This window comes from Pteropus medius, unplaced genomic scaffold (assembly GCF_902729225.1).
Source record: "Pteropus medius unplaced genomic scaffold, Ma_sr-lr_union100, whole genome shotgun sequence".
Taxonomy (NCBI): domain Eukaryota; kingdom Metazoa; phylum Chordata; class Mammalia; order Chiroptera; family Pteropodidae; genus Pteropus; species Pteropus medius.
The window spans coordinates 10,627,146-10,643,633 of NW_024349802.1; positions in this window are offsets into that span (position 1 = coordinate 10,627,146).

A 16,488-nucleotide genomic window follows, 5' to 3' on the forward strand; every position below is an offset into this window, starting at 1 on the left:
TTAATTTTAACTTCTCACATTGTTATTCCCTTGATTAAAATCCTTCAGTAGCTTCACATTAGAAAAAATAATATCTAAACCCTTTGCCGTAGTATATAACACTTAGTATGATCTGGTCCCCGCCTGCTTCTCCAATCTCCTCTCATGTCTCTCTTCCCAGTTGCTCACTGCCCTCCAGCTGCAATCATCTTATTTCATTCCTGGAACAACCTATGATTGAACACCAATTTCTTTCCCACCTCAAATCCTATGCACATTCTTTTCCTTTCTATTCAATATGGTCTTCTTTCTATTCTTCCTATTGCTGCTCTCTCTCATTCTTCTCAGCTTAAATGTAATCTTAAAGAAGTTTCTTTTGCTACCCTATGTAGACTAGGTCCTCCACACCCCACAATTCTCTATAACAGCACTCTATTTCTTTCCTCCATGTACTTATTACAAGTCATAATTACATGTTTGCATATATGTTTCCTTGTTAGCGCCTGCCTCTCTGACCAGATTTGGCTCTTTAAGAACATCAGTAGGAATGGAAAAGCATATGTGAATGAGAAACATTTTAAAAGAAGGAGTTATACATTTTTAAATCAAATTTGATGATAGAGAAAATAGAAGAAAAAATTAAATACAATTCTAAAGTTTCTCTTTTGGAAAACTGTAAGTATAGAGACACCACTTGACAGAAACAGAGTAATTGGGGAAAGAATTCAATTTGAATGAAATCGAAGAGTGGGAAAATTACTTCTGCTTAGAAATATTAAGGTTAAAGTAACAGTGGGACATCATGGGAACATATTACATAGACCATCAGAATTATGGTGGTAGAAAATAGGTTAGATAGAGATCAGGACTGGAGACGTAGTTGTGGAAATAATTTACATATTTTTTCATTCCATATCAATTTAATATTCCATATCAATTTTTTCATCGAGCCATTCCAAACCTTCTGCTTTCTCCTCATTCATTCACCAAATATCCTTTGTGGCTCTGTGCTAAATGCAAAGATACAATAGCTAAGACGGATGCTATTGCTGCCATCATGGAGCTTATAGCATAAAGAGGGGGAAAAACAACAACAACAAATAAACGGTTGCAATAGAGTATGACATACTCCCACTGTAGGGATTAAACAAGTATTATTAAGAGCACATAGCAGGAAAAATTAACCTAGTTTATGAGGTCAGGGAAAGCTTTCTGGGTTAGTAATACTTTATTGAAACCCAGAGAATAAGGAATTACTTAGGAAAATAAAGAGGAAGGAGATTCTTTAAGTAGAGAAAACACTTATGCAAAATCTTTAAAGCAAGAAAAAACGTGCATGATCAAATATTCCTACTTTCACCAGTAAAATATTCCCTACTCAGCCCTTTAAGAATTTTTTTCAAGTCGATTGAGGTATAATTTACAGATGGTAAAATTCACCCTTTAAGGTGTAATGTTCTGTGAATTTTGACAAACTTATACAGTCATGTAGCCATTGCAACAATCAAGATACATAGTATTTCTATCACCCAATAAAGATCCCTCATATCTCTTTGTACCTCCCCTACCCCCAGCTACCTGTCAATTGCTGATAGGATTTCTGTCCTTGTAGTTTTCCCTTTTCCAAATGCTATATAAATAGAATCATATGGTATGTTGTCTTTTGAACCTGGTTTCTTTCACAGAGCATGATGCTTTTGAGTCATTTACGGTGTTACATGTTCAGTAGTCTGTTTCCTTATACTGGGAAACAGTATTCAATTGTATAGTTGTATCACAATTTTTCCCCCCAGTTGATAAATATTTGGCATGTTTCCAGTTTGGGGAAAATATGGACAAGTAATCCCATCGGGGTTTTTGTGTGGGTATAAGTCTTCGTTCCTCTTGGGCAAATACCTAGGAGTGGGACTGTTGGGTTATAAAGTAAATGCATGTTTAACTTTATAGGAACTGCCAAGTGTTCCCCAAAGTGGCCGGACCATTTTACATTCCCACCAATGTATAAGCATCCCAGTCGCTCTGCAACCTCACCAGCTTTTCACATTATCAGTTGTTGTTGTTGCTATTTACTTGAGCCATTCTACTAGGTGTGTAGTGGTATCTCATTGTCCTTCTAATTTGCATTTTCCTAATGACTGATAATGTAACATTTGTCATGTAGTTATTTGCTGTCTGTGTATATTCTTTTGCAAACTGTTCAAATATTTTGCCCATTTTTTCTTTATTAGATTGTTTTTCTTATTTTTGAGTTTAGAGAATCTTTTACATATTCAGGTTACCAATACTTTATCAGATATATGTTTTGCAAATGTTTCTTCCCAGTGTGTAGCTTTTCTTCTTATTTTCTTAGAGTGTTTTTCAAAGAGCGGAAAAATTTTTTTCATTTTGCAAAGTCTAATTTATTAACTTTTTCCTTTTCTACACAGCCTGTTAAGTCCATTCCTCTTCATTCTTTTCTAGATAGTCTTCTTTCCCTGACTTCAATCATGAAGTTTTCCACTTTTTTGCAAAAATCCTCACTCGCACTTCTTGCTCTTCTCCATTGTCTTTTTTCTCTTTTATTTCCCTGCCAAATATATGGAATGAATTTTCCCTAGAAGCCACTATTTCCTTACTACTTAGTCATTCCTTAAATCTCTCAAATTTTGCTTCCATGCGCATCACACTACCAAAACTAACCTCTGGATGTCACCAAAAAACCTCTTACGTGTCAACTCCAATAATATTTTCTAGACCCTTTCTCTACTACTTCCTTTTGGCATAACTCTCCCTCACAAAAAAATTTTTTAACCTCTTACTTTCAACTTTCCCCAAAAGCTTATCTAAGGATGGATAGTATTCCCTTAGGGATTAATTCAATTGTTTTTTAATGTTATGTAAACAAGAATTTCTCTGCTGAATACATTCAACTTTTTTTTATTCTGAATTTAGACTAAAGCAGTAAATATCAAATAGGTGTCAAATTAGTTACTTATAGGTAACTAATAGATTGATACCACCATGTGTGTTTTCAATGACTTTCTGTCTCTTTAAAAACTCTTTACAGTCATGTGCTGCATAATGACATTATAGTCAATGACAGACAGCATATATGATAGTGGTCCCATAAGATTATAATGAAACCGAAAAATTTCTTTCACCTAGTGACATCATAGCCATCATAAGGCCTTAACACAATACATTACTCACATGTTTGTGGTGATGCTGGTGTACACAGACCTACTGTGCTGCCAGTCATGTAAAAGTATAAAAGTATAGTACATACAATTATGTACAGTACGTGGTACTTGATAAAAGCTTATAGAATAAGGATATAAAGAAAGAAAATATTTTTTTGCAAAGCTGTACAATTCGTTTGTTTTGAGCTAGGTATCCTTCCAAAATAGTATAACAGTTTAAAAAATTAAAAAGTTTACAAATAAAAAAAGTTACAGTAAGCTAAGGTTAAATGATTACTAAAGAAAGGAAAATATTTTTATAATTTTACTGTCGCCTAAGTGTACAGTGTTTAAAAAGTCTACAGTCATGTATAGTAGTGTCCTAGGCCTTCACGTGTACTCACCACACACTCACTGACTCACCCAGAGTAACACCCCGTCCTGCGGGGTCCATTCATGGTAAATGTCTTATTCGTTGGTACAAATGTACTGTACCATTTTTTATCTTTTCTACTATATATTTACTGTACCTTTTATATGTTTATATATGTTTAAATATACAAATACTATTGTGTTACAATTGCCTGCAGCATTCAGTGCAGTAACATGCTGTAGAGGTTTGTAGCCTGGGAGCAATAGGCTACACCATACAATCTAGGTGTGCAGTAGGCTGTACCATCTAGGTTTGTGTAGGTGCACTCTGTGATGTTCGCACAAGGACACAATTGCCTAATGACACATTTCTCAGAACACATCCCTGTTATGAAGCACCACATGACTGTATTCCTAATACATAAACTTCGGCACAACCTATGGCTGATTTTTATTATATATTCTAAATTACTAGAGTCCAAATGAATGAAATTTTACTCTAGCTTTTTCATTATATTATAATATATATGTCTATACGTATTATTGGGAAGGAATACAATACATGAACAGTCTCCTAGGCCAGGGAGAGTAGTTGTTAGAATCACAAAGTTTGTTTCTAATATTTTTTAGGTAGAGAAGATGAAATACACTAAAATAGATTTCTCCCCCCAAACTAAAACCATAAAGAAGAACAACACAGAAGTTTCGGTTTTGATCTTACCTCATTTGAACCGTGAAGCGGGTCGTTCCATTCTTCTCAGGTATTCCCCCTAACCACCATCCTTTTCCTTTCTATTTACTTCTCTTTCTTTTTCTCCTTTTTATTTCCCCCAAATAGCATAATGACCAGAGAACATAACTGAATTAAATCAATTCACTTCTCTCAACTCTAGGTTAAGGACATTCCTTCTTGTCATCCCAACTATCTCTTGTACTGGCTTCCCTTTATATACTAAAAAAGTCTGCTTTCAGATGGACAGCTCTTGCTTTTTTCTTGTCGAACAGAGCAAAACAGAGCAATGGCTGAAATGTTCCTGAAATGTCACAAGGCCAGGCTAGAGGAATCAGTAACCTAAAGTCTTTTCCGTCTCTATCATGAGGATATCAGTGCTTCTGAGCACACTGTGAGGCAGCGTAGGACGCTAAAAGAAGCTTCGGAGTTAGACCTCAATGCAAATCAATTCTGACCACCACTTACTAGATTTTTGACCAGAAAGTCAATAAACCCTCTGAGCATGTTTCCTCATCTGTGAAAGAGAGATAATAATATCTACTTTAACAGGAAACATGAGTAAAGAGTCTGATACTTAGTAAGTACTTAATACATTTTGGTTCATTTCTCCCTTCTCCCACAGTAATTCTTCTAGTCCAGAATGACTCTTTAAAATGTTGCCCCTTTCTTGGCGTGCTGATGCCAGGCCAATCCCTTGGGACTTTCCAAAGGATGCACTGATGTAATAGTGAGATAAGGGGATATACTGCCTTCTGAATATATTTATGTCTTAACAAGGACTTCCAAGATAGGAATTTTTGATATGGCAAGAGCAGTGCTAGTGGTGATTTCTGTATTATGTTCTGGGAAATCTAAAAGTTCTATGAGACATCTCAAGAAGTTTCTGAAAGCATAGTAATGAGAGACATATTTCATTTTTGCCTGCTCTGTGACCTAAAACCCCACGTTGACAATAGGTACATTGGTCATCAGCATTCAATTGTTCTGCTTTACATTGCAAGAGCATACAGGGTTCTATGAAGAGCACAAGTCCATAAATAAAGTTAGAATCATCTTATATATCTTGTTCTTTGTCCTGAAATATTGTACATATATTATATGAAATAAATTAAACATTAATTTGGAACTCTTTCTGCCAGATTAAGAGTACACATGATCTTTGACTGAGCAATTATATTTCTAGGAATCTCTCCTAGAATATACTCACATATGTACGAGTTATATATTGAATAATATATAATTTAAATATATATAAGTATATAATATATAATTTAAAATATATCCATAATTTTATACATTATATTATATTATATTATATTTATTTATTTGTTGTAGCTTATTTGTACCAACAAAGACCAGAAACAATTGGTTAAGTATTATAGAATAGTCAAACATTGGAATATTTATGAACCCATTAAATAATAAATAATTATTAATTATTATGTATTAATTAAATAGCAACTACATGCCCAGAATCTTATCAAGTGCCGAAGGAGAATAAAAAGAAGTAAAAGTCATGGTTTTTATCCTGGAGGAGCTTACAACCTGGTCAGAAAGAGTCAAAGACGCACAAATCTCTGGTTTTAAATCATGTGTCTTCTACGTGAATTGACTTTTTAATTTGTGTTCTCAAAAGAGAATCTTCTGGACTAGGGGTCAGCAAACTACAGCCCATGAGCCATTTCTTTGCCTATTTTCATAAATAAAATTTTATTCAACAGTCATATCCATTCACTTACATACTGTTTGTGGCTACTTTCCTGATACACCATTAAATAGTTGCAACAGAGACCACTTGGGCCATAACACCAAAAATATTTACTAACTAACTGGCTCTTTACTGAAAGGGCTTATCAATTCCTATTTTAGGTCTTTAAAAAAAAAAACTCTTAAAAATCCTTTGGAATCAAGCTTGGTGGTTTTAAAACATGTCCATAAATTCTTTGAAACATCTTCCCTTCAAAGATGAAGTTTAATTGTTCTCTCTTTGAATGTGGACTGAATTTATTAACTTCCTTCTAACAAATAGAGTGTGGCATAAATAAAGGAGTATGACTTCTGAAATCATAAAAGATATCACAGCCTTCTCCTTGGTCTCTCTCATAGCCAATTGCTATGTTGTGAGGACACTCAAGTAGGCCTACAGAGAGTTCCATGTGGCAAGAAAATGGGACCTCCTGCCAAGGGCTAGCAAGGAACTAAGGCCTTCTACTAACAGCCATGTGAGTGAACCATCTTAGAAGTGGATCATTCAGCTCCAGTTAGGCTGTCAGATAACTGGAGTTCTGGCCAACATCTTGACTGCAACCTCATGAGAAACCTTGAGTCAGAACCACCCAGTTAGACCACTTCTGAATTCTTGACTCATAGAAACTGTAAAACAATAAATATTTGTTGTTTTAAGCTGCTAAAGTTTGGGGTAATTTGTCATTGAGCAACAACAGATAGCTAACCACAAAGCTGAAAACTATAGATGCTCTAGAGCAGTGAGTCCATAAACTTTTTCTTAAAGGGCCAGACAGTCAATATTATAGGCTTTTGAACTCTATAGTCTCAACCCAACTCTGCTGTTGTAGCAGGAAAGCAGCCATACACAATAGGTCAACAAATGGGCATGGCTGTGTTCCCATAAAACTTTATTCACAACAACAGGCAGCAGGCCTGTGGGCCATAGTTTGCCAACCTCTATTCTAGAGAAACCAATTTTAATGGTATTAAGTAATGGTTAGAAAGGAATGATAGAAGCTGGGGGATTTCTCAGCTTAAGGCTGCAAAGCCACCTACCAAGGAAATCCCTAATTAGAAAAAGGTATGTGCAAAATATAGTCACAATTCTCTTTTTATCTTGCCCTGTAAGTTTTTGGCAAGAAGGAAAGAGAAATTAGATAATCAAAAGGGTGATCGAAGTTTTTTCCTAAGAAATCTGATTGAATGAGGACTAAACACCAACCAGATAAGGGAATAAGAAATTCGAAAATAGGAAAAAACTGCTCCTTGGGTCTCTTTGCCAAGCTGCTAAAACCTTTGAGCACCAGTGCCAAAACTGTTGCTTTAAACATGCAAAGCAAGCTTGTTAAGGATAGAAGGAAGATTATTTTCCATAATACCTACAAATAGAACAAGGAATTAAAATGTAGTTGATTACTGTTAGTGAAAATTAAAAAGAGATCCAAACTTTACTTAAGTCTGTTTCATAACATTTTGCTCTAAGTATATCACATTTTCTCTGTGGTCCTTAGAAGTTAGTAATTGTTAAGATCTGTAAATTTACTAAACATATTGTTATGAAAAAAACTCATAACTGGAATCACATGCTGACCAGATGTCTGTTAGAAGGAAGCCTGACTAGATCTTACCATTCTAGTCAGGAGTCACTATTTTTAGTGGCAACTCCTCAAACAGCAGACTTACCATGCAGCCATGTGTCAACATAAAAAAAGTTGAAACCTGTAGAGAATTTTTATGAGTTTATCTGAGCCAAACTGACGACAATTGCCTAGAAGCAAAATCTCAATGTGATTGAGAAAATGCTCTGGAGAATGGCAGTTTTGCAGCTTATTTTATGTATTACAGGAGACATAAGGAGGGTTACGTGAAATCCATTCGTGGTAGATTAAGGGGGTGGGAGAAAGCAAAGTAGGAAAATCTCTGGGATTGGATAAAAAGTAAAATGGAGAGACGCATACTTCTTTTACATGGGTGGGTACAGAATAGCTAATAATTAACGTTTGTAGCACATAGAGATGGTATGCGGGAAACAAGATGACAATGAGTGGTTCTATGGTCTCATGCTCTTGTGCAGTGGTTGTGCCCAAGGGATCTGGAAAAGAAGATCACTCTGACATTTCAAAGGTATGTTATCTTAGATGCAAAAAGATAATGGACAGGCTCATTCATGGTAAAGACTGACCTTTGTCAAAAAAGCTACAGGCCAAGGACATGACTACCTGCCATTTTTATGTTCAGACCATGCTATGTGGTTACTCTTAGTCTCTGAGTTTGTAAGGCTTCCCCTGAGCTTGTCAGGTTTACTATGTGGCCCCATTTTGGTCCATAGTATAATGCTAGACCTATTATAATCATAACTAATATTTACTGAATACCTACTAAGCACTAGGCATGTCATATGCATTATTTTATTGAATCTGCCCAACAACCTTATGAGGTCAGTATTAGTATTATCCCAATCTTAGGGATGAGAAAAAAATTGAGGCTCAGTAACTTATCCAAGGCTACTCAGCTAATAAATGGCAGAGCAAGAATTTGAAGCCAGGCAGTCTACTTATGGAGCCCACAGTCCTAACCAATGCCCTTGCAAGCCCTGGAAGAAAAGGTTAAGTGTGGCACTGTGTGATAGCTATGATCTCACATTTTCTTTCAAATATCAATTTAATTGGCTGAAGAGAATCCAAATGCATTAAACAACTGAAAAACACTCCTACAAAACACAATAGCAACAATCATTCCTGACTATCTAGTGGAATGTCACTAATGGGGTGGGGGGAGTTGGTTCTGAAATCAACACATAAGGGAAAAAGTGAACATAGACAAATTACTCTAAAAGTCCTTAAAATTGCCCACAAATTACAGTTTTATAAAAATAGCTTTGTAAGGAAACAGCAGATTCACATCTCCCTTCTCATGCTTGCTCTGGGATATATCCTCATTTGGAAAAATGGCTGAGCTTTACCTTCAAAACTTCAGTTGTTTCTCCTCTCTTTCTCTCCTTTCCTCACTTACCACACCTTAGTCCAGGCCTGGGTTATAATAAGAGAGGGAGGAGGCAGGACGAGATAGTCAGTGGTTTAAAGACTTATGTGGGAATTTGGAGTCAAGACCCAAAGCAGAAAAGTTGGAAATTCCATTTTATCCAGCTGTATGCATTCTGTGCCCTGGGTACCCTCATGCCAGTGAAGGCTGTTCTTTCATTGAGCTCCTTCACTTGCCTTGGCAGCTGCACTCACTTTTATATGCAGGTTCTGGAATGCTGGGAGCTGTATGGCAGCCAACATTTCTCCTCTCCCTTCTCAAACATGACGTTCTCTGTAATTCAGTTACAGACACCTCTTTCCTTAGCCTTCTCACCCAGGGAGCCTGATCAAGGAATCTAACTAAGCCTCATTTGCCTTCGCTGAGTATGCAAGTGAATTTGCATAGATCTTGTGTCCATTTGCATTCCCCTCACATGGGGCATTTAGAATAAAAACAACATTCATGAATCAAAATGAAGCTTGTTCCATTCTTTCTCTGTCAAAGTATGGCATAAGTAAAAGGATACCACAGTGTGAGAAAAGAGCTGAAATTATATTTGCCAGAGTTACATGTAGTTTTAAAAGCAACCCAATTTGGTGGCATTCACCACCACAAAATTGGCGTTTAATATTTATAGGTTTAGCCTTGGAAAACATAATCACTCATGACTGAAATAGCCACCCTCTTTCCCTATCATTCTCGTAGAAATTTGAGCCAAGAGCCCTTAAGGGCCGAAACTGCCCTCTTTCCTCCTCCAGGTCACCACTTAGAGGGTGGGAAACCTGATGGTTCCTGTTAACTGACTTCTCCATTTGAGATGAAGTGAATGAAGAACTGATCAAAAAGGGAGGAAAGAAAGAAGGAGCGTTGCTCCTCATCTTCCCTCAGCACCTTTGGAAACTGAAAGAACTAAGGAAAGAAAAAGAATAGTCTGGTATGAACACTGCACAGAATTTCATCTAAGGAAACAAACCAGTGAACAGTGGACTACTAGTCTAAGATGAGATGGAACCCCAAATGATGAAAATTGATATTGTAAATAACAAGGGCAATTTCATTATAGAGTCATTTTAAAAAGTAGAACAGGTAAGTAAGAATATGTACACGTGTCTCCAGCACTGTCTAAGAGAACCAGAGGGTGTGAGCCTTGCAAGCTGTGTGACAGGTAGATAGTTCAGTGAAGAAGGATGACTCAATCCTTCGTAGCTTAAAAAAAGTCCTCGTAGTGCATTTAACCTCCTTATTTTAAAATACTCTGTTCTTGAAGCAAATTTCTGGTAATTGGGTAATTTATAACCAAGAAAAGGGGTGCTCTGGACAATGGACTTCTATTTTCAAACAGATAAGCTTTTTACTATAATTTAATAAAGTGGCATCCCAGTTTGGTATGAATAATTGATAAAATTCAAGCTTCTGACCAACCTGGTGACAGAAGCTTGAAATATCATATGCATTTTTCTTTAAAATGTCACATGCATCTACAGAAATACTATGACAAGTACACAGAAATATATAAACAGAGTGGCTCTCTTACCATTGTTCTAATAGCCACACACACACAAAAAATCTTGGAAGTAACCTAATGTCCATCATTAGAAGACTAGTTAAATATATTTTGGTAAAATTAAACTATGTAAAACTCTGACGCTACTAAAAAAATATAAGAGATTTATACAAAATAATATGGAAATATTTTCAAGACATCGAATAATCTATATTTCAGAACAGTATAAATAGTATAATCCAATTTAGATAAAACTAAATATATCTATATATTCAGTATGTATATTTGTGTGTATATGATGTTTGTTTTTTATCTAAATTTCCTGAAACAATATCAGTATTAGTAGTTACTTTTTCAGAGTAGGATTGGAGAAGGATTGGGGGAACAGTAGACTTGGAAATTACTTCTGTAACCATTTAAATTATTGTAATGGTCATGTAGTCATTTTATATTAAATATTAATTTACAATGATTGATATATAGTAACTGAAGTAATTAATATACTCTATTTTGTGGATTTATTAATCCACAGTCATCTGTACCTCTTAGCCTAAAACAATCAGGCAGCCATATCCCTCGCTTGGCTATAGATGGATTAGAAAGAAAATGTAGTTAAAATATATTCAAGATCAAAAGAATAAGGAGATATATCCTTTTTAGCAGGGAGTAAAAATAGCATTTTGATCTTAAGATCAAATGTCATTTATTTTTTCCACGAACATTAACTGGATAGCTACTATGTGTCCCAGGGTTATAAGAAGAAATAAGATTTAGATGCTGTGCTCTAATTTCTCACAGTTTAGAAAAGGAGATAGTTATTTGAAAAGATAAAATTATAATCCAACATTGTAAGTGCAATAATAAAAGTGTGAATAAAACATTGTGGGAACACCACAATGTGGCAACTTTAATAATAGGAAGATTCCTTTTTTTCTTTAATAGATCTGTTAAATTGCCACTATAATTATCTAGAACTATTTTTATAGTATTTCTCCATCACCAGTTTATCTTTTAATTCATTCATTTATAAATATTTATTAATTGCCTACTTAATCCAGACAAAGGAACAAAGAAATTTCTAATCTGGTTGGGATCGAGTTATGACATATAAAAAGTTAAAAAGTAATATAGCTGTGAAGTTTTCAGTAACATTTTCCAATTTTGTGATATGTTTAAAAATTACAGAAAATTAATACATTAGAAAAAGAATAATATAGTATGAGTCAACAAGCACAAGAGCTCTGACCTAAGGCAAGAACCAGGAGAGTAGCCTAAATTAGTAATTCTCAACCATGATGCCTCAGTACAATGATATGTCACTATAAATTCCATAGCATGTCACAGTACTGTGTATACATACTTGTTAAGGTATCAGAGTTCACAAATTATTACTCTTATGATAACATTATTTTCACTTATTCGCATCCTGATATACTTATTTGAGTGGTTTAGCTAATGAATTCTCAAGAGGGAAAGATCGATGTATTCAGGAGAGACTCCATGAAGAATTCAAAGAATGGATAGTATTTAGAGATAAATTGGAGGAGAGTGCATTCTACTATGTGGTAAAGATGAGAATGTGCAAAATGTATTAGGAGAAATAAATAGACTGGCCTGGCTAAGCAGAGGTTTATAGAAGGGAGTATAGCAACAAATGAATTAAGAAGTCTTATAGTAGACAATCGTTTTTCCTTTTCTGCATTCTTCTAAACTTCTGGTAATAAAACCTTAATTTCTTCTTATAAACCACCCTCTTCTTCTTCTCTGAGTAGATGAACCTTGGGTAGAGTTGACTCTATCAACAGTCCAGGAGTGAGTATGTGACTCAGACCTAGTAAATCATCATCATATTCCCCAAGTTATAGAAATGGTTCAGGAATGAACAACAAATGCAAGGAAATTTACTAAGAGAGCCACATGGTCTTTTCTTCTGAAATTGCTGATAGTAAGGATGCTGTAAGCTTGGAGCTGCTGAGATGTCAGCAGTTTATGCCAGGAAATGATTCTGATATAGCAGAAGACAGACGAAATTAAGAGATGAAGAGGAATAAGTCCCAGTGACACAACCCAGCCCCTGGATCAAAGCATGACTGAAACCGATGACCCCTAGACTTTTTTTTTTTTAGATTTTATTTTATTTTATTTTTTAACTGAGTTTATTGGGGGTAACATTAGTTAATATAATTATATAATTTTCAGGTGTACATTATCATTTGACATCTGTATACTCTATTGTGTTTTTACCACCCAAAGTCCAGTTTCCTTCAGCTACCATATATTTGATCCCCTTTACCCACTTCACCCTTCCCCTACCCCATTATATTTGACCCTTTTTACCCTCCTTCCTCATCTCACTAGTGACCACTAGTCTATAGTCCTCTGGTAACCACTAACCTATAGTCCATGTCCATGTCTCTGTTTGTTTGTCCTGCTCATTTGTTGCTTTTAGGTTTATATCCCACATATAAGTGATGTCACGTGATTTTCAACTTTTTCTGTCTGGCTTATTTCACTTAGCATGATTATCTCGAGGTCCATCCATTTTGTCGCAAATGGCAGTATTTAATCTCTTTTTGTGGCTGAGTAATATTCCATTGTATATATGTACCACAGCTTCTTTAGCCAATCATCTATCATAGGACACTTCAGTTGCTTCCATGTCCTGGCCACTGTGAATAATGCTGCTATGAACATTGGTGTGCAAATATCTTTTTGGATATGGGTTTTCAAGTCTTTGGACCCCTAGACTTTTATGTTATGTTAGCCAATAAATTTCTGCATTTACTTAAGCCATTTTAAGTCAAATTTTTCTGTCACATGCAACAAAAGAATGCTATATTATTTGGGTCTATTGGGGCCAGTTATTAAGGATCTTATGGACAAGGTTAGAAATTAAGACTTAACCCTATGAGGAGCCACTAAAAAATATAAGTTTTTAAAGCAGATGTGAGACCTAATAAAAGTTACTGGGTGCATATAATGTTTTCATTGTCAAGGGAGAAAATTACCAACAAGCATAATTTGTTTTGACAGGACAGTATACAGGAATAGAAATGAGATTACATCTCAGACTTCCTAGGCTCTGGACCTAGAATGCTTGCCCTCTATGTCATGCTATTATAGCTAGAACTTAGTACTTCCCAAATATGGAAACTTAGCTTTTACTTAGGCAAGTTTGAGGCAGAAAACATTAGGCTTTGAGCAAGTGAATTTTTAGAGTATGGTCCATCTTCATAATATGTTCAAGGTAATATGGGTATGAACGAATATAGTAGTGGTAATTTTGTCTACTTTAACAGCCAATAAAATGTAGCAGAAATATAGTGTCATATGGATAGTATGGACTATATACAGGAGTATCTAAAACTACTCCACTGAATATGAAATTCATGTTTTCAATGTATATCAATAATCATATGATATCAATAACTGATTAGTGAAAAAAGTTCAAAGGGGAAAGCTAAGAGTTGTCTTACTCATGGTTTCTTAACAATTTTACATAATTGAGTAAAACACTTTCCTTCTCTATGACTCAGTTTCCCTACTTAAAGATAGAAAAATGATAATACTGAACTTAAGATACGAGATACAAGATTTAAATATGGCCTGGACCATCTTCAACTACGTTCATCAAGTACTTAAAGAACCTCTGGGAAAGCTACTCTAGGAATATAGTAACAATAACAAAAGTTAAAATGGAGTACTTAATATGTTCTAGGCATCATTCCAAATATTTTATATGTATTAAACCATTTGTGCCTTACAACAACCCAAGAGGTAAATATAATTATTATCCTCATTTTGCTGAGTCTCAGAAAAGTTATGATTCTTGCTCGAAAGCCCAGACTTTCCACTTCTGATAGTATAGTAGATGATCTGAAGTAGAATGATAAACATAAAATAAAAAACTCTGAACATCCAAAAGAGATGTCAAAAGTCTGTAATGTCTTTCACTTTGCCATAAGGGATTCGCTCAGGCTCAAGGCTTACTGACTTTTATCTTAGGCAAAATTTTAACAAGTGTGTTGCTGTTATGTAAACTCATGGGAAATGAAAATGCTCGTTTCTAAGAGAAAAGAAGGGAGGACAGCAAAAAATGAGAATACTGACAAAATAAAATGCACAAGTCTGGGACTCTTTAAAGTAATGGAAAACACACTTACCTACTGCAACAGCCATTGGGGATATCACTGTTACAAAATGTAAAACTGATGTTCCTAACACTATCCTGAGTAATCAATTAAAAATTAAATTATAGTCAACACTCACTTTAAGAGAGGGTCGTTTCAGACCAGAAACTTCACCCCAGAAGAAGACTGTAATGAAGGGAAATTTAAGGACCCTAGAAAGATTATTTACAACCAAGTAGATGAGAAGGTCAGAATCCTCTGAGGGACATAAACATCTTTTTGGAGAATTTTTCACTGTCTTTGATGGATATTAACAGTAAATGGGACTTGAGTTGAGAGGAACTTCAGCCTCAGACACTGGAGAAAAATATGAGCTGAAATAATATTGGTTCTTTAAATTAGAGTAAACTCTTTTCTGCTAGTAAATCTAGGCTACCGTGAGAGGAAAAAAAATGCTCCTCTGTTTCAATCCAAAGTTGACATAAAAACAAAATCTGGTAAAGTTACCATAATTAAAGAAAAGTTACTGAGAAAATATTAACTAAAATACTAGCAAATAAAATTCAGCAACAACTTAAAAGAATTAAACATCAGATTAAGTGGGATCACATCAAGAATGCAAGGACAGTTCAACACTAGGAAAATTATTGCCATAACTAACCATTAAAAAAAAAAAAACAAGAGAAAAACATATATTATCATTCCTTTTGAGTGATTTACTGATTGATTCGTTCAGCCAAAAAATTTTCATTATGAATCTCCTATGTACCAGGTGCTATACTAGGTTCTAGGGATTTGGCAGTCAGCAGAAATAGAAAAAGTCTGTGCCCTCAAGAGCTTATATTTTAATGAAGGTAGATATACAATAGCTAATTAAGCAAATAAAAATATAATATCTGGACTTGTGTTCTATGACGAAAATAAAGCAGGTTAAAGGAGACAATGATGGTAAGGATGCTATTTAATATAGGATGACCAAGGAAGGCCTCTCTGTTAAGATTACATTTGAGCAAGACCTAAAGGAAGTGAAGGGGCTAGGCAAGAAAATATCTGGGGTAGAGGGTTCCGGGTAGAGGGAATAGCAAATGCAAAGGCCCAGATATGGAATGGAGCATAGTATTTCCTAGGACACCAATAAAGCTGGGGTACAGTGAGCAAAATGGAGACTAGAAGAACACAAGGTCAGAGAGCAGAGAGCAGAGAGGACAGACCATGTATGACCTTATAGGCCCTGGTAAGGACTTTGGTTTTTACTCTGATTGAAACCCAAAATCACTATTTTTGAATAGAGGGGTGACATGATCTGACCTCCATTATAAAAAGATTCTTCTGACTGCTAAGTTGAGAATTAGCTCTAGGTAATAAAAGTAGAAAAGCAGGAGACCAGGTAGAAAAATGCTGCAATATTCAGATAAGGAATGGTGGTGGCTAGCACCAGGATGGTAGTAAGTGAAGGTGGGTAGAGGTGGTTACATTCGGGATATGTTACAAATTGTATTATACTATGAGGCTGGCTTTAAAAAAAAAAAAAAGTTGCCTGGAGATAGCAACAGTCTAGCTGTTAGCTTTCTGAAACTGGGTAGGGAAAAAGCAAGGTGATCTGTTTAGGATATAGACTTTCGTGTTTCTATACCATACCTTTGTTTTCAAACTCATTCCTCAATTTCTCCAGAGAAAATGCCTTCCATCTTCCATAGGGTAAAGGAGAAGAAAGCATCTGACTACTTGGGGTAGGAGTGGAGGGTGAGGATCTGGGTGCTACCTGATTCTATTTTTTTTTTAAATGCCAGTTTCTTATTTTTTTTCATACTATATAACATAATTTTTTTAACATTTTATTTTTTTATTTTCCCCTTCCCC